We start from the raw sequence: 22,723 nt of genomic DNA, 5'->3' as shown, positions 1-22,723 counted from the left end.
CTCTTCAACTCTCTTGCCCCCTCCCCCCACCAACAAAATCTCTTCTTCCTCCCTTCAATAAGGCCTTCTCAACAGGGTCCCTCCCTCCATCCCAAAATTGGGCTATGTGAGCAATGTTTTGCTGCAGTTTGTCAGTCAGCCCTCTCGTTGCATGAATGACTCTCGAAATATTTGAGCCACTTCAGATTCCCTCACTTCCAACATCCCTTCTGCTTTGGTAACTGCTTAGCCAGTCGTTGCTGCTCCTGCAAGATCAGCACCACGGCCTCCACAAAGGTGTCATTGGTGCCCATAGATGATGGCACCTAGAACTCTCCAACCTGAGAAGTCCACTGTACTGACTGTCAACGTGGTGTCAGCAATCCGAGGTGAGAGGAACTTTGATTCCACCATTAACTAATGGTAACTCACTGAAATTGCACCAACAGCTAATAGTAATACTGGTAACACTCAGACTCCCCTCATAACCAACAATAACTCACTGATAGTCTACATGTAACTGGCAGTAATAGCTGTAACACCCTGATATCCTATATGTAACTAGTGGTAATCCTATAATTTGCTGATATTCACCCTGAAACTGGAGCCAGAATCCCCCTGCACTACACAGGGTGCAGTCAGGCTCTCTAGTAAATGCCACTTTTAATAGGCCTGACCTCTCTCCCTATCTCCTTGGACTCTGGTTTGGACTCAGGTTCTTGATGGATCTTGGGGTGTTTTCCTATGTTAAAGGCGCTATATAACTGCAAGTAGTTATTCTGTGTGAAGGTGACATCTCTAAACTGGGAGTTTTGGTCAGAGCCGATCTGTACTTGGACTTCACACGTCAAAACCGGCTGGCACAGACTGACCTGAAACCAAACCGAGAGATTGCACAAAGGGCAGTGGGCTCGGAGTTTGGAACACTTCTCACAGGGCGCACAGTCTAAAACCCAGCTCAGCACCAACATTTCTAAACCACTCCCTGGGCTCAGACTCAATAAAGGAGAGTTTTCATAGAGTGATAGAAATTACCGCTCAGGAGGAGGCCATTCAGCTCCCAGTGCTGAACCGTGCTGGCTCTCTCTCCTCTATTTCAATGTTCTCCTGGCCGGCCTCCCATCTTCCACCCTCCATAAACTTAAGCTCATCCAAAACACTGCTGCCTGTACACTAACTCGCACCAGGTCCCCTTCACCCATCACCCCGGTGCTCGCTGACCTACATTGGCTCCCGGTCCCCGAATGCCTCGATTTTAAAATTCTTATCCTTGTGTTCAGATCCCTCCATGGCTTCGCCCCTCCCTATCTCTCAAACCTCCTCCATCCCTGCCAGTCTCCGATCACTGCGTTCCTCCAATTCCCATCAGCTGTCTCGGCCCTATGCTCTGAATTCCCTCCCTGAACCTCTCCACCTCTCCTCCTTTAAAGCCCACCTTAAAACCCACCTCTTTGACCAAGCTTTTGGTCACCTGACCTAATGTCTCTTTGGCTCGGTATCAATCTTTGTTTGATAATGCTCCTGTGAAGCTCCTTGGGACGATTTACTATGTTAAAGGTGCTATATAAATGAAATATGTTGTTGTAATCCCATTCCCCCCAGATCCTTTTAAAATATTTATCCCATTCCCTTTTAAGTCTCTAACTCAATAGCCACTTGTGGTGAAGTATCCCATGGTTTAATAGCCCTCAGTTCAAGAACCTTCCTTCTCCTTTCCCCCTTTGTTCTTCCAGAGAGAATCCTCGGTCTCTGTCCCCTTATTCCCCATTCGCACCAATTTTCACTGTTTACCCACAGTAAAATCCCCAAGTTTCACTCACCCCTTTACTGGCTGTTCCTCACTCGGTGCCACTACCAATCACCACGTTGCTGCTGCTGCTGCTCCCGTTTCTATAGGAAAAGCTGGGCCCCTCACTCACCCCAGTCTCCCTTTCTCCTCCCCACTCAAACCCCATATTCAGCCACCTTCTCTCCCATGGCTCAGATTCCCCAACCCCCTATATCTCCCAACCCCTATCCCCAGTCTCCCCCTTTCCCTGAGCCCCCATCCCCATTTCCTGACCTTGCCCCCTGAACCTCCATCCCCATTATCCCTCTCTATGCCTGAGTCCCAATCCCCATTATCCCTCTCTATGCCTGAGTCCCGATCCCCATTATCCCTCTCTATGCCTGAGTCCCGATCCTCATTATCCCTCTCTATACCTGAGTCCTGATCCCCATTATCCCTCTCTATGCCTGAGTCCCGATCCCCATTATCCCTCTCTGTGCCTGAGTCCCGATCCCCATTATCCCTCTCTGTGCCTGAGTCCCGATCCCCATTATCCCTCTCTATGCCTGAGTCCCGATCCCCATTATCCCTCTCTGTGCCTGAGTCCCGATCCCCATTATCCCTCTCTATACCTGAGTCCCGATCCTCATTATCCCTCTCTATGCCTGAGACCCGATCCCCATTATCCCTTTCTCTGCTGACCCCCTACAATGACCCCCTAAAAGACAATAATACACAAAGTTTAGTTTAGAATCATCACCTACATCATGTCTTATTTACTGCAAAGCGATGAGTTACTATTACAATATATGCCTTTTCTTAATTGAACTATAAGGAGACCCTGGGAAGCATCAAATGAAAAACCCTAACAAAAGTGCACCCTTTTTAGAGGAGCACAACTAATAAAGAACTTAAGCAAAAACAAAGGAAACTTATGAACTTAAGTAATGAACTTAAATAATAATATTGTTTGCAGAGTTCACCACGCCCTCCAGTCCTTGCAGTGCCCACTGGTCGCAGAAGGCCTCGAGCCTACCGGTAGATATCGTGTACTCCTTCTCAAGGGCCACCCGGGCACGGACAAGGCCGCGGAATTAAGCTATATACGATTTAACAAAGTTAATGCTGTCATCTCTTGACAGAAGATTGAGTCCTTTTGGGATTTGGGTAATACTGTATTTGTTGCCGACCCTGAATTGTACTGGGAGTATAAAAGTCAACTGTAGTTTGGGACCAGAGTCACATGTAGGGATGGCATGTTCCCTTTCCTTGAAGGCCATTAGCAAAGCAGCTGATTTTGTGGTCATTTCTTTCTGGTTCTAGCCCACAAATTACTAGAATTATAGAATTCAATTTCACAATTTACCAATGGTGGGGTTTTAATTCAAAACTATGAATTGTTAGTCCAGTATTACACCCATCAGGCTGCCATACCCTATGTTTGAAAACTGATGTTCGAAGGTGACAAAAATTAATTGAAAAACTTAATTAATATCTCAACATTGGCTGTGAAAGGCTTTAGGGCGTCCTGAGGTTGTGAAAGGTGCTGAATAAATGCAAATCTTTTTCTTTCCAGAACACGGAACTGGAAACAACAGACGTTTGGTGTCAGGTTTACATTTTGGCAGTCTGGTCTAAAAGCCAATCCTACTTAAATTGAAACCAACATTCTCTTTAAGAAGGGGAATTATGTTTTAAATGTTAATTCTTGGTAAGGCTGGCGTTTATTGTTTGTCACTTGTTGCCCTGAGAAGGTCTTGGTGGTGATGAGCCAACTTCTAGTCGGTAATGTAAAAACTAAAAGCCCAAATATAAATATCTAAAAATGCAGTTAGCAGAGGATGGTTTCGATCCATCGACCTCTGGGTTATGGGCCCAGCACGCTTCCGCTGCGCCACTCTGCTACTGATATTAGGTATTGTAAAATATGATCCAAAAGCCAACCCTACTTAGATTGTATCCTACATTCTCTTTAAGAAGGAGAATTATTTTTTAAATAGTAATTCTTGGCAAGACTGGCATTTATTGTTCGTCACTTGTTGCCCTGAGAAGGAAGTGGTGGTGATGAGCCAACTTCTAGTCAGTAACGTAAGAATTAAAAACCCAAATATAAATATCTAAAAATGCAGCTAGCAGAGGATGGTTTCGATCCATCGACCTCTGGGTTATGGGCCCAGCACGCTTCCGCTGCGCCACTCTGCTGACGACGTTGACTGTTGTAAAATGTGGTCCAAAAGCCAACCCCACTTAGACTGTATCCTACATTCTCTTTTTTAAAATATTAATTCTTGGCACGGCTGGCGTTCATTGTTTATCACTTGTTGCCCTGAGAAGGAAGTGGTGGCGGTGAGCCTGCTTCTCATCAGCAAGATAACCACAACCAAAAATAATGTTTTAAAAAATGCAGTTAGCAGAGGATGGTTTCGATCCATCGACCTCTGGGTTATGGGCCCAGCACGCTTCCGCTGCGCCACTCTGCTGCTGATGCTGCTCGCTGTAAAATGCGGCACTATCCCCCCTCGCCTTTGTTCTCCAGAGCCAGTTGTGATTGACAGCTCCGCCCGCGGTGGGCGGGGGTCTGCCGCGGTCACGTGGGGCTCGGTCGCGCGCTGATGATATCAGAACGCCCGCCCGCCGGGGGGCGGGACGGAGCGGCCGTTGGGAGCCGGAGATGTCCTTTTGCCGGGTGTTGCGCGCTGCTTCGGGCCGGCGGCAGAGTAAGTGCGAGTGGCCGGCGTGTTTCTCATCCCTGGTTTAACTGGGTGCCCCGGCCGGGCCTCAGTCTCAGTCTCCCCCCCCCCATCGGCCTGTCCGACACCCCGGGCCGGGGGGCGAGTTCACCAAACCCGGGCCGTGGGTCCGCCGGTCAGGTGAGGTGAGGTGAGGTGAGGCCGGGCCTCTCACCCACAGCTGTCGACACAGGGCCTCACGTTTACTGTGAAGCCGCGCCACGCTTTCAGTTCCGGCCGAGTGACTGGGGACGGACGGTCGAACGTATTTCAGGGCCGTTCACCATTTTTTTTCCCAAATAAGGAGATTAATTGGTGCGAATCATTGACTCCCCTTTACCACCCACTCCATCCCTTACTTTAAAGTTCCATGTGTCCAGTAAAAGAAGAGAAAAGTATTTTCTAATCTCTAACATAAGAATATGAGAATTAGGAGCAAGAGTCGGCCATTCAGCCCCTTGAGCCTGCTCCATCATTCAATAAGATCATGACTGATCTTCCACCTCAACTCCACTTTCCCCCTTGATCCCTATATCCCTTGATTCCCCAAGAGTCCAAAAATCTATCTATCTCAGCTGTGAATATACTCAATGACTCAGCATCCACAGCCCTCTGGGGTAGAGAATTCCAAAGGTTCACAATCCTCTGCGTGAATGACTGACCCCTTATCCTGTGACTATATTCCCAGTTCTAGACTCTCCAGCCAGGGGAAACATCCTCTCAGCATCTAACCTGTCAAGCCCCTTCATAATCTTATGTTTCAATGAGATCACCTCTCATTCTTCTAAACTCCAGAGAGTGTAGGCCCATTCTACTCAACCTCTCCTCACAGGACAACCCTCTCATCACAGGAATTAATCTAGTGAACTTTTGTTGTACCAGCTCCAAGTCAAGTATATCCTTCCTTACTGGTATACTGCTTGTATTTGTATCCTCAAGTCTAATGCTTGTTGCCCAATTTAAATAGCTTCCCTAATTCAACTTTACTTAATATCTTTCATTATTTTTAAGGTATTTATTGGTCTCTTCGCTAGTGGTGATAAGTTTAGTCTTAAGCCTTTCTTTTGACCATAGTCATCCAAAGTCTTGTATCATCCTGTACATTTTTCTCTGAATATCTTTTCAGTGAACTCGTGTCCTCTTTTCTGAGGTAGATTGACTGAAACTGCACATCATTCTCCAGAACTGGATGTGCCATTGATCTGTACAATGTCAGTATAATTTGTTTTGACTTACAATCTGGTACCCTCCAGTACCAGCTTTGTCTAATCGATAACTGCTCCTTGTCCTTTTAAGCCTCTGGCAGGGGAATGTTAAACTGAGACCTAACTTTCTCAATTGATGGCTGCTTCAGACTGACCAGAGGCTATCCGTGTATGATCAACCCTTGTCCAAAATTCTTGACCTTTTAAGTTTTTACCAGTGGGAATGTTAAACTGAAGCCTTGTCTGCCTGTTCAGGCGGATGTAAAATAGCCCATGGTGCTATTTAAAGAAGAGCGCAGTGTTTTCCTGGTGTCTTTACCAAAAAAAAGCTTTAAAATAGGACACTTCAGCTGTTGTAGCATATGGTAGACTGGTAGTTATGGATCTGGACTAGCAACACAGAGGTTGAGAGTTCAGATCCTACCATGTCCAGTTGTGAAAGTGAATTCAATAAATCTGGCAATTGTACGCTAGCACTGGAAATTGACTGAAATCTGTGGGACCCAACTGGTTCACTAATGTCCATGGAGGAAGGGAATCTGTGATTTGTACCCAGTCTGGCCAACTTATGATTCTAGTCCCACGCTACATGGTTAATTTTTAATGCCCTCAGTCACCCACATCAAACAAAATTTGACACCGAGCCATGAGATATTAGGACAGGTGACCAAAAGCTTGGTGAAAGAGGTAGGTTTTACAAAGCATCTTAAAGGAGGAGTGGGAGGCGGAGAGGTTTAGGGAGGGAATTCCAGAGTTTAGGGCCTAGGCAGCTGAAGGCACGGCCGCCAATGGTGGAGCGATTAAAATTGGAGATGCGCAAGAGGCATGAATTGGAGAAATGCAGAGATCTCGGAGGGTTGTAGGGCTGGGGGAGGTTACAGAGATAGGAAGGGGGCGAGGCTATTGAGGGATGTGAAAACAAGGATGAGAATTTTAAAATTGAGATGTTCCTGGACCAGGAGCCAATGTAGTTCAGTGAGCATGGGGGTGATGGGAGAACGGGACTTGGTGCGAGTTAGGAAACGGAGCAGAGTTTTGGATGAGAAGATTATGGACAATAGAAGATGGAGGCCGGCCATGAGAGCATTGTAATAGCCAAGACTAGAAGTAACAAAGACATGGATGAGGGTTTCAGCAGCAGATGAGCTGAGGCAGGGGCGGAGACGGGCGTTGTTATAGAGGTGGAAGTAGGCGGTCTTGGTGACAGAACGGATATGTGGTCGGAACCTCATCTCTGTCAAATAGGACGTCAAGGTTGCAAACGATCTGGTTCAATCTCAGATAGTGGCCAGGGAGAGGGCTGGAATTGGAGGCTAGGGAACAGAGTTTGTGGTGGGGACCGAAGACAATGTCTTCAGTCTTCCCAACATTTAGTTGGAGGAAATTTTTGTTCATCCAGGATAAATGTTCCCTTTGAAGTCAGGATTAGAAGTGTATCGTGGCTGCAGAAATGTAATGTTCACTTGTTGAATGGGGGGAGGTGATTTCAATATTTAACTTGCCACAATTTGCATCCATGAGTTGTGTGAAAGATGTGTCCCTAGTAAATAAGAGTACCCCTTTCAATTATCTAATACCTTTTTATTAAGAATTTGAGTTGCAGTCAATAGATACGCCAGTTGGTTAGTAACCCAACACTGAGGCAATAAACGTACACATTGGACTCTGAACATTGATGCGGTGATGATATCACATCATTTAAGAGTTTGATTTCCTTTTCCCCCAAAAGCAGAAGGGGTAGAATTTGCGAAGGGCCTCATGCCTCATAACTCAATTACTAACTAATTAACCTTTGGCAAAATATTTAAACCCATACTGTTCATTTTCCTACTGTCAGGTGTGGAATACTAACAAACCACATAACCTCATTAAGTCTCTTCTCTTCCCCCGCCCCGCCCCCCCCCCCCCCAATATCAAGCTAAATTCTGTCTAAATGTGGTGATTTAAAAAAAAATTATTGTGGTTATTACTTTAATACTGCATACATACTCACCTTCTTGGTGAATAATGGAGAGGGTTAGTGAAGGTAGTGCAATTGATGTTAATCTGGATGTTCAAAAGGCATGTGATAAAGTGCCACATAATAGACTTGTTAGCAAAATTGAAGCCCATGGGATTAAAGGTGCAGTGGCAGTGTGGATACAAAACTGTCTGAGACAGAAAGCAGAGTAGTGGTGAACTGTTGGTTATCAGTCTGGAGGGACGTGTACACAGATCGGTATTAGGACCACTGCTCTTTTTTATGTATATTACTGGGTATAAAGGGCATAATTACAAAGTTTGCAGATGAGACAAAACTCAAATATAGTAAACAGTGAGGAGGATAGTAGCAGAGTTCAGGAGGACATGGACATGTGAAATGGGCAGTCACATGGCAGATGAAATTTAATGCAGAGAATTGTGAAGAGATGCATTTTGGAAGAAAGAATGAGGAGAGGCAATATAAACTAAATGGTACATTTTTAAAGGTGTGCAGGAACAGAGAGACCTGGGGATATATATGCACAAATCTGTGAAGGTGGCAGGATAAGTTGATACGGCTGTTAAAAAAGCATACGGGATTTATAAATAGAGGTATAGAGTACAAAAGCAAGGAAGTTATGCTAAACCTTTATAAATCACTGGTTAGGCCTCAGCTGAAGTATCGTGTCCAATTCTGGGCGCCACACTTTAGGAAGGATGTCAACACCTTGGAGAGGGTGCAGAGGAGATTTACTAGAATGGTACCAGGGATGATAGACTGGAGAAGCTGGGATTGTTCTCAGAGCAGAGAAGGTTAAGGGAAGACATAATAGAGGTGTTCAAAATTATGAAGGGTTTTGAGAGAGTAAATAAGGAGAAACTGTTTCCACTGGCAGGAGGGTCGGTAACCAAAGGACACAGATTTAAGGTATTTTTCAAAAGAACCAGAGGGGAGATTAGGAGACATTTTTTTACGCAGCGAGTTGTCATGATCTGGAATGCACTGCCTGAAAGGGTGGTGGAAGCAGATTCAGTAATAACTTTCAAAAGGGAATTCGATATATACTTGAAAAGTAAACATTTGCAGGGCGATGGGGAAAGAACAAGGGAGTAAGATTATTTGGATAGCTCTTTAAAAGAGTTGGCACAGGTGCGATGGACTGAAGGGCTGCCTTTTGTGCTGTTTGATTCTGAGATTCTCTATAAAGTCATGCAAGGTGCCTTTTATTTCTTTCAAAACTGGTCACACATTGATATATTAGTATAGATTTAAGGCTATAACAAATTAATCCTGGAATTTATTTTGATTGTCTTTAGGGGTAGGAGAGGAATTTCCCAGAATTCTTTCTGTCCCTGAATTGGCTTGGGGTTTTTTAAATCTGTATTTCATTGCCTCTCCCAGGAGATTATTTGGCTCCTGGTGGGTGCTTAATTGCAGCATGAATGTGTGCAACAGGCTCAACAAACTAGCTCCTTTATTCCTGTCTGTCTTTTTCCTATGTTCATAAAATTGACTGCATAATAATGATTTAAATAGTTTCTTATTTAGCTAGGAAAGCATTTTGCTTCAGGGCTTAATGGTGCCTTAAATATATTTAAATAAAAGTGACCTTATTGATTCACTAGGCACCCTCCACATTAGCTACTATTTAGAATTCAGTGCACTGATTGTCATAAGGTTAATTTTCAGTGTGCACATTGAGTGTTTCAACATTCAACATTGAGTGTTAACAGATAATAAGTTTGCACCAAAGTGTGATCAGTTTTATTTCACTCCCTTATCTAAAGTGCTCTTATATATGCTCTCAGACAAATTAAATATTTTTTTCACATTCATTGCACGTGTCCTTCCATACACAGGTTTTGTGCTGTGGAACTCCTGGAGATCAGCTAGTTCTAAAACTGAGAGCCAAGAGGGGCTTCGAAAGGAGCCTTTAAAAAAGCCTGAAACCCCTGTCGGCCGCTTCGATCGTCCGCAACAGGACTCGGTGGGAAAAGGTCCCTTGGAAAGTGAGTCCTCTTTGTTTTGAGACTGGTCTGCTGCATTTAATGCAGAGGTTTACGTAATTAAATTTGAAACCTTACAAAGAGGCAGCTTGTTTGCCAGCGATTGCATCAGAATTTTTTATTTGAGAGCAAACTCCCTATTGTATGCCAACTGATTGTGACGACAGGTGAGTGATCATGAATGCCACTCTGACCTAGTTGCCTGGAAGAGTATAAAAGCAGCTTGGCACCACATGACCTTTGATTTTCCCTTCTTTGGTAAAGCACCTGAGCTTTGTCACCCTCTCCTCACCCTACCCCACCACAGGGACCAGAAACTGAGTGGAACGGAACACCGCATTTGCAACCTGCCACTGTGGCAATGCATGTTAGTGCTCTGGTTCAACGTGCTGCTGACTTGCACTGGAATGTAAATCAGATTGGATGCTCTAAATTATTTACCACAGTCCACTTAATCATTCATTGAAGAACCAAATCTAAACAAACAGGTTTAAAAAAAAATCTAAATTATCCGATCTCGATGCATAATTTCAGTGGCACAGTAAATAGACGTGGTTGTTTACTGGTTAATTATTTTTTTGTCAAGGAATTTTTTTCTACAGATAGTGAATTTGTTTTTTTTTCAAATGCTAGTTATTATTGTTAGTGAATGTAAAGAATAAGCCAGTAGTATGCTTCCTCATCCTGTGGACATTTTCCCACACCCTACAGACGCGTGGCATGCAACAAACTGGTGGCAAAGTTTAAAGGGCTTGGGGACCTATTGTTTTTAATGTCGGTGATCCTGTAGAAGTACTGTGTTGCATCTGTGCCGCTAGAGATCGCTTATGCATTTCCACAACAGGTTAGCACAGTGTAATGCAGAAAGTCAGCAGGCAGTACTGCTAACAGTACAATACCAAAGTCCTGGGTCTGTACATTTTATCTCATGCTTTCCTTCGCGCGCATGCCCCCCCCCCCCCCACCCCAGGAAAAAAACCCACACATTGAGGACCTTTTGACCCCCTCTATTTAAATTCTCCCCACCCCATCCCCATGCGCCAGTTCCCCGAGTAAAAGAGTGACTCACTGCCAGTACAACTCTGACCAGTCAGTTAGAGATGCACAGGAGCAGAGCATGTTCAATTTCCCATCCTCCCATCCCACACGTTTTTGTAGGCGTGAATTCAGTCTGGCACAGTATATTGGTACATGAATGTCTTACAAGCGAAAGTGAATTTAAACAAAGACCTTATTGTAATGTATGTAACTGATGTGCTGTACTTGCTATATTTTTTCCCCCACAAATGACATTAAAACTGTGCACACAGGAGAGACCATAGTGACCTATGAATGTTTCCATTTGGAACTCTGCTATTTATTGTACACTGCAGGGGACATGGTATATAATTGAGCTGAATTTATTTTTTATTTAAACCTGGCCCCAAACAAAAAGCAAGTTGGGGTGTGGGCAGTATTTATTGTGTTGAGGGCATTGAGTGTTGCCATTCATGATGAACCAGTGCCTAGTAAAAGGGTGCTATCACAAAAGGCAGGCAAAGACATGGCAGTAGTGATTAGAATGATAACATTTAATGTCACTTTAACAAAAAATAAATATAAATGAAAAACATGACAGTTTATCAGTCACCCTTGTGCATACCCTTCGTGATCACAAATCCGTAGCCTTTCTCTTTCTACCACTCCTACGTGGTGCATCCCCTGTGGCTGCAGCAGAGGTAGGGGCAGGTTACTCTTGTACATGCCCTGACTGCTTAGATGCTTTGCCTATGCCCTCTGGGCTTTAGAGCCCGTGAGGGCTGCTCCACCTGCACCTGTGCAGGGGCAGACTCAACCACCTGGAGAGGAAGCAGCATTGCGGGTACTGGTTGAGAGGGGGGCAATGGGTGAGATATGGGAGCGTGGCCGAGTGGCGTCCCCACTTCCATGTCCCCTTTCGCCATCATCCTTCTCCTGGACCAGGCCCACATCACTCCCACCACCCTGCTGGAGAACAGTTTGGAGGACATGTATGAGGCCTTGGAAGCCCAGTTGTAAAGTTTCTGTCTGCCTGTTGAAGGCGGCAGAATGTTGTTCACAGTGAGTCCAAACGGCTGTTGTTAGGGCCTGAATGGACTCATTTGTGAGCCGTGCTTGAAACTCAATGGAAGCTCGCCTTCTCTCCATCGCAAACATTCCCGTACTTACCTGCGGCACTGTCTCAGGCAGTTCCTCACGAACCATTCCACTAATGCAAGAGTTGGACTCCTCCATCCTATGCGCAATTGTGGGGAGTGCGCGTGGCACCTGTTCCAGTACCTCACAAATGTGCTGCTGTCCCTCGACAATTCTCCTTTTAAAGGATGGCCCCAGGGTTCAGCGTCTGCGTCCAGCTGAGCAGAACCTGGAGAGGCGTGCTCCCACCGACGTGGACTCTCCACAGCTGCCCCTGCCACCAGTGTCTGCTCGTGCTCACTTGTGTGCGGTGACTCACCAGGTGCCAACCCAACTAACTGATTACTAGGACCCACCAAGTATGAGTACCTGCGCTGGTGGATGGCTCGCTAAGACGTGACAGTGTGCCCTCAGAGGCCAGGAGCTCATCCGAGGAATCGCCCTCCCATCACTGCGTCCTCCTGTCAGCCGGGTAAAATAGTTCTCTCCTCATCCCAGCCGGTAGCACCTAAAGTAGGGCCTGGAAGAGAACATAAGGCAGTATTAAACATCATCACAGATATGTCATATCACGATGAGCATACTGAGGTGTTCAACATGCCAGGCATTGTTAATGTCAATTCACGTTGTGTGTGATGAATGTTAAAGTTGTGTCACCAGACATTTGTGGGGTGCCAGTCTCGGCATCCTCGACGGACAGGCACTCGAGGTTGCAGCTGATATGCAGGGCCTCCTCCTCCGCCTCTGTGAGGGCCACTATTTCTTGTGACCCCTCTCCAGTACTCGCCCTCTCGCGTGCATTTTGCTCTCTCCTAGAAGGGGAGAAAGTACAGATGTGTGAGTGAGTGATGGTGAAGTGGCCAACTGGTGATGTATTGGTTTGGGTGAGGCTGACCGTGAAAGGGGTGCATTAGAGGGTGAGTATGAGACAGAGATATCACATTGGTCTGGATTGGAGTGAGTGGTAGTGGTGGGGTCACAAATGGGAAGGTGAGAAAGTGCTCAGGAAGTGAAGGTAAGTTGAGGATGAGCCTTAAATGGGTGTAAGGAGTGATGTGATGGAGTAGTATTGGCAGTGCCGAATTAGTTGGGGGGGTGGGAGGTGATGTGCACCATGGAATTGAGGAGAATCAGTAAGTGTACTCACTTGTTGACCTAGTTAGGTCATTGAAACGCTTCCTGCACTGGACCAAGTGCGGGATATGTTGCTACTGCTGGTGACCTCCTCTGCCACCTCGAGCCAGGCCTTGGTGGCAGAGGCAGGGCACTTCCTCCTGTTGGCCGGGTAAAATAATTCCCCCCTCCTCCTCACCCTGGCCAGTAGCTCCTGAAGTGAGGCATCGCAGAATCTTGGAGCAGCCTTGCCCCGTGCTGCTCCATTGGGTCTTCTGGCTCTTTGCTCCAGCAAAATCCATTGTAGCAATGGCCATGACAGCCTGTCATGCAGGTGCGCAGTATGCCCAATGCGCAGTTTTCGGATGGCAAACTCAGAAACAAGGATAAGAGGCACCAATTAACTTGCGATCGCGTGGGTTTGCCGCGTGCCCATTGACCCCCTGCTGCCATCCCACCGCCCTTTTAAAATCAAGCCCCTAGTGTGGGTATGGAGTCACCTAATACAGGTCAGGTAGGAATGGCAGGTCCTTTCCCTGAAGGATGTTCGTGAATCAGTTGGGTTTTCACTGCAATCTGGCAGCTTTCGTGGTTATTACCAAATTTATTAAATTAAGTTTCACAACTGGTCGTAATGAGATTTGAACTCTCAACCACTAGGTTGCCAGTCAGTACCTTAAACACTAGGCTACTATATCCTGTAATATTTTGTTTGATAAAAGCAGAATTGACCTGTTCTGAAATGTGTACCCTGCACTGTCATACCACCTGTCTGTACTACCAGTCTCCTGTGAACAGTTTACTCAAATTACACAGGTTACACCATTGACAATTACACAACTAATGTTCTGTCTTCTAGGGTTTCCTGATGACATCAATCCAGTCACAAAGGAAAGGGATGGGCCTCGAGGCCCCGAACCTACCCGTTATGGAGACTGGGAGAGAAAGGGACGGTGCATTGACTTTTAACATTTTCTTCTGTACATAAGTATAATGATGTACACTGTGAATATATTTAGGTTGATCTGTACAGTCCAGCTGTGACTTGATAGTGCTGCTGTGTTCAGTTGAAGATTTAGAGCTCCAAATTGGGGTGGATAATGCACCATTATACATTTTATTAATGTGATTAGTCATTGTTATTTTAGCCTCTCTGAAAGATACATTTGAATATTTTGGAAAATCATTTAAAAATAAATGCTTGTGTTTATAAAGTACATTATCATATCACAAGTATATCACACTTCACACAGTTACTTTTGCAGCAAATTATCTATGTAGAAATAATTAAGTATAAATGCTTAATTCACACATTAGAGATGTGTGATCCAACCTTCGAGATGGCCTGGTGACCCTGTATGTGCCTGGGCACAGGTACTATTTATGTGTCTGCTAATGTCGTTATTGTAACTAAAATAACAAGGCATCCCACAACAGGTGAGGAAAAAAACTTTATGTCCTGAAGAACTAGATTTTAGGCTGGTCCATTCACCCATTATTTCCACAGTGGATAAGTCAGGGCCAGCCATTCCCCGTATGATGTAGATATTCATTTCGCAAGTATGTGCAGCCAGTAGGTGAGGTTCCTCGTGCTGACAAACCAGCCTCTCTGTGTCATCTTACAGGATATCCTTTCTATTACGTTGTAGTGTTTATTACTGTTAGCAGACAGGTCTTTAGCAGACTTTACTTTTTTGTTTGTGACAGACAGCGAAACAGAAAGCTGCAAGGCTGTCAGACCCAGTAAAGGCTGAGACTGACCCACAGATTTCAGGAAATGTGGCATGTTCTTTTTTTTTTGGTATTGTGCATAGATAAGTTGTGTTGATTGAATTAAGTGAGTCTGATCATAACTGCTGTTCTGTGTGTTCACTTTATTGTGAAATAAAGCAGCTTATTGATTTGTATAAGGCCTCATCTCACCAAATTTTGCCTCAGTCAACCTTCAGAGAGATTGAAGAAGCACGTGCAGAAGACACGAATATCCAGTTCAAATCACAAGGGGATACTATTGTTGTACTCTTGGGTTACGCTATTGTATCTTTAGATATTAGGCAGTATGGACATACCTCTAAACGTATGTCTCTCAGACTGCTTACAGAAATGGCTAGCTGTGCCTGAGAGAATATCTAAGGGAAGGCCCTAAACTAACAGTGTGCTTTTACTATGTAATTATTTTAAATATTAAAGTCAAACTTTTTTTTAAAAGTTGATTTTCATTTTTCCTGTTCAAGGCTTCCTGTGAGATTGCTACACTGATTCACCCACTCGAGCTGCCAACGGTGAATGTGCTAAGTCACTAAATGGGCCCTTCAGCCAATTTGATCTCATCTTTCCAGAATGCTAATCCTTCCCTTCATAACATCCAGTTCTCAACCCCAGCTATTGATTATCTTCTGAGTAAAGGAATACTTCCTGAAATCTGTCCTAAATTTGTACTTTACAGGTCTGAACCTGTGCCCTCTTGTCCTGCTACCCCAGCATACCTAAAGGTACTGTTCTAGGTATACTTTCTGAATCCCATTAAATATCTTATAGAAGTTCCCCTCTGAAATGTCTTTCAAGCCCTTGCTTATCAAGTCATTCCTCATCTACAACAACTTGCATTTATATGGCAGCTTTAAAGTAGTAAAATGTCCCAAGGTGCTTTGGTCTCCTCATTGGTCTTCCACCTGATATCAGGGATCAGCCTCGTTGCTCTTCTCTGCACCTCCTCTCGATAGCCCCCTTCTATCACAGCAAACAGAACTCTACGCAGTACTCCAACTACAGCCTGACCAGAGGTTGTACAGCTTCAGTATAAACTGGGGATTTGAACTCATTTGTTTTGGGAATATAACTCAGCATCCTGTTTGCTTTATTATTGCCACCTTACACTGTTAGAGGAGTTCGGTTCATCGGATCCATTGGTGGTGGGGGGGGGGGGGGGGGGGGCGCGGAGAGAGGTCACTAACAATTTCGGAGGGTGACGCCATACTGTTAGTCCTGCCTCATTTTACAACATCAGGCTGGAAGTGGGTAGACTCAACTACCACCCCCACAGGAAATCCTAGAGTCAATTTCTTAAGGGTAGGTTTATTGTTTCCAGTCCCATTTCCCACCTCCTGTCCCCACCTGCCCCAATCTATGCTGACAATCTGGCTCGATTTTAGGCCATTGATACAAACTGATGATTCCTGGATCAAAACAAGTAACTTTCTAGATTGCACTGAGTGATTGTTGCTGGTGGTACATTCAACCGTAACAATTTTGCAATCAAAGTGAAGATACTTTGTACCCATTACAGCATTTCTGTAGATGTCGAGGCCGGAATTATGAACTCTGCCAAATTTTTCAGTGGAACTGGGATGGACGAGTAGGAAAACGGGTTTGAAATGCATGCCACTATGTCCTCACCTATTTTTACAATGTTTCCATTTTTCACTGGAAGTGATGGTTGATGCACAAATATGCCTGCCCATATATCTTCCATCATTCCTGCCGTAGCAATGCTGCGTACTAGGGTCGCTGCTTCATCCCTGGTGATCAAACGTTATATTGGGGGGGTTACTTCAAAATTAAAGTCCATAGAACCTGTGCAATTGATCACAAGGCAACTGATTGCACAGACTGTGGTGTGATTTTAAAAACCAATTTTATAACAAAAAAAATCTTCAACTGGTTACAGTAGGTCGCCAGCCACGCTATGCTGTAGTACGCCTGCTGCAGACAATCTCCAGCCCCTTCTCCAGGTGAATTCTCTGGCGGCATTCAGGGATCCTGCCAAATTTCCTTAAATAGGCTGCAAACTTGGCCCAGGTCAGTGATGTATCTTTGTGGTGGGTAGAAGTCCTGTCATGCTGAAAATGCATTCATGTTCTGCAATATCTTACCTCTAATCTCCTAAAGCAATATGTTGGGTTTTACATGAATGTGTAACCTCTATTTTAAGTGTGATACTTTAAAACAAATTTAAACTGAGATGCAGCAGAGAAGCTGCCTTTAAGTATTGTCTGTTCTGTACATTCCATATAACGTTTTTGAAGGATGATCATTTAGGTGGTCGGGAGGAGAGCAATAAATGGTAATTGATATCGTAGCCTAATGGTCGCGGTTACTCACCTAATAACTCCCAAGGGTTCCAAGTTCAATTCCCACCAGGGCTACTTGCGAAATTGAATTCAAATCTGTGATCTGGAAGCAGAAAAATGATTGTGAAAGCTGCGACTTGCCCATAAAAACCAACTGGTTCACTAATGATCTTTAGGGAAGCGAACCTGCCAGTCTGGCCTATGTGTGATTGGTTCTTATTGCCCCCTGAAGTGGCCCCCACTATCTTCTGAGGGCAACTTGGCACGGGCAATAAATGCAGCCTTGCTGTATCACCCATGTCCGGAGAACAAATAATAGTGACTGCAGTGTGTACCAGCCACAGGATGCACTGCAGCATCTCGCCAAGGCTTCTTCGACTGCACCTCCCAAACCCGCAACCTCTACCACCTAGAAGGACAAGAGCAGCAGGTCCATGGGAACGCCACCACCTGCACGTTCCCCTCCAAGTCACACACCATCCCGACTTGGAAATATATCGCCGTTCCTTCATTATCGCTGGGTCAAAATCCTGGAACTCCCTTCCTAACAGCATTGTGGGAGAACCTTCACCAGGTGGGCTGCAGCGGTTCAAGAAGGCGGCTCACCACCACCTTCTCAAGGGTAATTAGGGATGGGCAATAAATGCTGGCCTCACCAACGACGCCCACATCCCATGAATGAGTAAAATAAATAAAACAGGCATTGCAGTGACTGGCAATTGAATGTGATGATCTAGCTGCAAAAAAGGTTACAATATTATATCAGAACCAACAAGAGAGTGCTGGTAACTAAGGAAAGTGCAAATTAGAAACAAAAAATTAAGGACTAACTTCTTCACACGTTCCAGTCTGTTAATCCGCACTCTGTTAAGCAGGATTGTCCATATCAATATCTCGACATCTATGCTTGTTCATTCATGGCTAATCAGCTTAGCTCAACTGAAACATTCAAAAATAAAATAGATTTCAGCAGCCAGCAGAGCTTCCAAAGATGAAAATGATCCCACCTGGGTCATGTGATGAGCTCGATGTGCAGAATGACCTTTTATCATTCTACCTCAAATGCAATAATGTTTTTTTCATACTAAAATACCCCTGGTAATTGTGATATATTAATAGGAAAAGTATCCTTTTTCTATGCTTGAAAGAATAATAACCGACATTTAATTAAAGAGCTCATTTCAAGAATAAGGATGATTTGAGGTTAATTGAGAACCGGGGAAAATGCGGTAGGGAAATCAAGACAAAGGCAATGGCCCATTTTTAGATCATTTTGTGACAAAACATGTTCTCAGCTTTCATCCCTCCATTTTTGCAACAGAGAAAAACATTCTTCATTTTCAGTATGAATGTTAAAATTTGAGAAAGGTACAGAACTTCCCTTAATTCCTAGTGCACTGGTAATAATTTGAAACTCTAGTTATATTTCTAATATTGGTGCTCAAATAGTATACAAGAATTCCCAAGGAAAATAGATACTTTTATAGATAATTGATCAGTTTTATTTTGAATGATTCGGTTAGATGAAATGTCAGAACTTGAGCCAATTCAATTAATTCGAACAAATGTAACAATTAATCTACAACAGTAGCACTCTCATTAAAACCAAATTAAAATGAATCCAAAACAAACTCACGGAGCCTATGTTTTGTTTGATCTCTCGTAAAGCAGCTTTATCATGCATACAAATTTTAGTTCACTCATTTTTATATTACACTCCAAAAATATAATTCCACTTTCTATACAAAGTGAATTTGAGTATTATTATCGAAACACAAATGATTCCAGCTCAATAACAGGCTATTTAGCTCAAGCCTGCACTGGTGTTTTTCTCCACATGAACTACCTAGTCCAATCCTACTCCTTTGCTCACTCCACGTACTCTTTAATATTCCCTCTTTTTCAAACTACAATCAAATTCATTTTTAAAAGAATTTATGGACTCTGCATCAACAATGGTTTGTGGTGGAGAATTCCACATTCCAATCACTTCTGTGTAAAGAATCTTTTCTCTGACCTCCATTTCAAAGGGGCCATTTTCTGACAATGCACTTCCAGCGGACAGCCTTGCCCGTGGAGAATGCGTCTGGGTGCACACAACCTGTAATTTTCTACCCATTGTGATGGTTGGAAAATGGCCAGCAGCCTGAAGTTCTGATATGCGCCCTTGATGGGGGAGTCTCCCTGCCAAGAGCATGAAGTTGCGAAATTACTGTTTAATTCTTTTTGCGATCGTTATTTTGTGTCTTAAAACATGAGAACGTAAGAAACAGGAGCAGGAGTAGGCCAAAGGGCCCATTCAAGCCTGCTCCGCCATTCAATTAGATCATGGCTGATCTTCGACCTTAACTCCACTTTCCCGCCCGATCCCCATATCCCTTGATTCCCTCAGTGTCCAAATATACATCGATCTCAGTCTTGAATATACTCAACGACTGAGCATCCACAGCCCTCTGGGGTAGAGAATTCCAAAAATTCACAATACTCTGTGAAGAAATTTTTCCTCATCTCGGACCTAAATGGCCAACCCATTAACATCTCATCAAACAGGGGAAACAATATATCCCTTTTTACCCCATCATAACCATAGTCCCTGGTAGCATCCTAGCAAATCTACACTGCATCTTTTCCATTGATTTTATATCCTTCCTATAATGGGTGCCCAAAACTGTACACCATACTCCAGATGTGGCTAACTAAGCTTTTGTACAAGTTCAATATTACCTCCTAACTGAGGGAGTGCTGCATTGTTGGAGGTGCTGTCTTTTGGATGAGACATTAAACTGAGGCCCCGTCTGCCCTCTCAGGTGGACGTAAAAGATCCCACGGCACTATTTCGAAGAAGAGCAGGGAAGTTATCCCCAGTGTCCTGGCCAATATTTATCCCTCAACCAACATCAGTAAAACAGATTATCTGGTCATTATCAAATTGCAGCTTGTGGGAGCTTGCTGTGCGCAAATTAGCTGCCGCATTTCCTACATTACAACAGTGACTACACCTCAAAAATACTTCATTGGCTGTAAAGCGCTTTGGGACGTCCTGAGGTCGTGAAAAGCGCTGTGTAAATGCAAGTCTTTCCTTGTTTTTGTATCCTATTCCAAGGATTGTTTTTAACCTTTTTATGGCCTTATCTACTTGTGCTGCTATCTTTAATGACCCGTGTATACATGCCAAGGTCCCTCTGCTCCTCTACTCCATTTAAAATCTTACCATTTAAGGTGTATTTACTTTTATTCTTAAATGTATTCTTAAATGTATTTACTTTTATTCTGAAATGTATTATTTCACATTTTTTACATTGACCTGCATTAGTTACCCATCTGCCTGTCCTGCTAGCATAGCTGGGTCCTGCAGCTTTTCACAATTCTTGTTACAATTTGCTGTTGTCAAAAAAATGTAAATACTGTGCCCTCGATTCTTAGGCCCAACTCATTTATACATACAGTAAACAAGACTGGCCCCAACACAGACCATGTGGAACACCATTCACCGCATCTTTCCAGTCTGAGAAAGTTCCTTTTTTCCCTTACTCTTTGCTTTCTACCATCAAACCATCTCTCTATCCGCGTGACTGCACTCTCCTTAATTCCATAAGTTTTTTATATGGTACCGTATCAAAGGCTTTTTGAAAATCCATATAAACCACATCCATTGTATACCCTTTATCTATTCTCTTTGTTATTTCTTCAAAGAATTCTATAAGATTAGTCAAGTACAACCTGCATTTTCAAAATCTGTGTTAATTGGCCTTGATTAGCTCAAGTGATTAATGATTTGATCTCTTATTATGGACTTTAGTAGTTTACCAAAAACTGAAGTAAAGTTGACTGGCCTGTAACTGCCTGGCTTATCCGGGTCTCCATTTTGGAGAGGACTGTCATTTTGTCACTCTCCAGTCCTCTGGACAACTTCCTTTGTCACAGAATTTTGGAAAATAATAGTCGGACCCTCGTACTTCCATAGTTTCCCTCAGGATCTTCGGCTGTTAGCCATCAGGCCCCAGTTGGTGTGTTTATCCTATGTGTGAGTGACTTCTTTAGTACCACCTCTCTTTCAATAATAACATCAGTCGTCGGGAAAATGCTGGAATCCATTATTAAGGAAGTGGTAACAGGGCACTTAAGAAAATTATAATATGATTAGGCAGAGTCAACATGGTTTTATGAAAGGGAAATCATGTTTGACAAATCTATTAGAGTTTTTTGAGGATGTAATTAGTAGGGTAAGGTGCCACATAAAAGGTTGTTACGCAAGATAAGGGCTCATGGGGTTGGGGGTAATATATTAGCATGGATAGAGAATTGGCGAACAGATAGAAAACAGAGTAAGGATAAGCAGGTCATTTTCAGGTTGGCAGGCTGTAACTAGTGGGATGCCGCAAGGATCGGTGCTTGGGCCTCAGCTATTTACAATCTATATCAATGACTTTGATGAAGGGACTGAGTGTATTGTAGCTAAGTTTGCTGACAATAAAAAGCTAGGTGGGAAAGTAAGCTGTGAGGAGGACACAAAGGGCAGGATTTTAACTGTGAAAAACAGGTGGGTTGGGGTGAGTGAGGGCATTGAAAACTGCAACAATTTCAGACCCTCCCCCAACCCGCCCATTTCCGCTTTTCACCGGGGCGCGACGAGGGGCGGGCAACCAAACCGCTCTTAGGAGGCGGGTTGGTCACTAAAACCTTTCAAAGGGGCTGCGGGCCTCCATTTTGAAAGGTTTCGAGATTTCAGCCCCTGGGGGCCGGGATTCCCAGCCCTTCTTCACGCCGTGTGAGAGGAGGCGAGAAAGCCTGAAACTGCAGGTAAGTGCCTTTATAGCACTTCCTGTGGGCCCGGAGGAGTAGGAGTGCTTTCCCCAGGAGAGTGACAAAATGACAGTCCTCTCCAAAATGGAGACCCGGATAAGCCAGGCAGTTACAAGCCTACCTGCAGCGACCCCCCCCCACAACGATCGTGGAACCCCCCTCCCCCCAACGATCGCAGACCACCGCGATGACCCCGATCCCGATACTCCCCACTTGGACTGACACCCAATCAACCCCCATGACCCCCGATCCCCCCCCCCCACCATGATTGACTCCCCCGTGACTGACCTCCGATGACTGACCTCCCCCCGCCCGACTGACCTCCCCCACCGATGACTGACTCACCCCATGCCTATTGGTGCCCCCGTGCCCCCCCATCCATACAATCTAAGACTTACCTGAAGACTTACCTTTTCATGTCCTCTTCCTTGCTCTGCTCCTATGTGACTGAGACCAGCCTGTCAAAATCCTAAGGACGTCAGGGAAACCCCTACTTTTCCCATGACCCCCGATTCCATCCCCCCCCCCCCCCGGGTTTTCCGTCCGCGATTCCACCCCACCCCCTTCCCGGCTCCGGGTCAAAATCTTGGCCAAAGAGTCTGCAAAGGGATATCGACAGGTCAAGTGAGTGGGCAAGAAGGTGGCAGATGGAGTATAATGTGGGGAAATGTGAGGTTTGGGAGGAAGGATAGAAAAACAGAATATTTTTTAAATGGTGAGAAACTATTAAATGTTGGTGTTCGGAGAGATTTGGGTGTCCTCAAACAAGAAACACAAAAAGTTAGCATGCAGGTACTGCAAGCAATTAAGAAGGCAAATGGCATGATGGCCTTTATTGCAAGGGGGTTGGAGTACAAGAGTAAGGAAGTCTTACTACAATTGTACAGGGCTTTGGTGAGACCACACCTGGAGTACTGCGTACAGTTTTGGTAT

The 22,723-nt window shown here is 44.5% G+C and overlaps 3 non-coding genes across 3 annotated transcripts; all 3 read right to left on the bottom strand.

The window, feature by feature from the left end:
• Window positions 1–3,579: 3,579 nt before the first annotated feature.
• Window positions 3,580–3,651, bottom strand: trnam-cau (transfer RNA methionine (anticodon CAU)). The gene has a single exon. It is a non-coding gene; the product is annotated as a tRNA-Met (tRNA).
• Window positions 3,652–3,877: 226 nt separating this feature from the next.
• trnam-cau (transfer RNA methionine (anticodon CAU)) lies at window positions 3,878–3,949 on the bottom strand. Its single transcript has one exon. It is a non-coding gene; the product is annotated as a tRNA-Met (tRNA).
• A 206-nt stretch (window positions 3,950–4,155) lies between these two features.
• trnam-cau (transfer RNA methionine (anticodon CAU)) lies at window positions 4,156–4,227 on the bottom strand. Its single transcript has one exon. It is a non-coding gene; the product is annotated as a tRNA-Met (tRNA).
• Window positions 4,228–22,723: the final 18,496 nt, after the last annotated feature.

Source organism: Heptranchias perlo, chromosome 5 (genome assembly GCF_035084215.1).
Source record: "Heptranchias perlo isolate sHepPer1 chromosome 5, sHepPer1.hap1, whole genome shotgun sequence".
Classification (NCBI taxonomy): domain Eukaryota; kingdom Metazoa; phylum Chordata; class Chondrichthyes; order Hexanchiformes; family Hexanchidae; genus Heptranchias; species Heptranchias perlo.
Note: the sequence above shows the minus strand (reverse complement) of the source record. Positions and strands in the feature narration are given on the sequence as shown.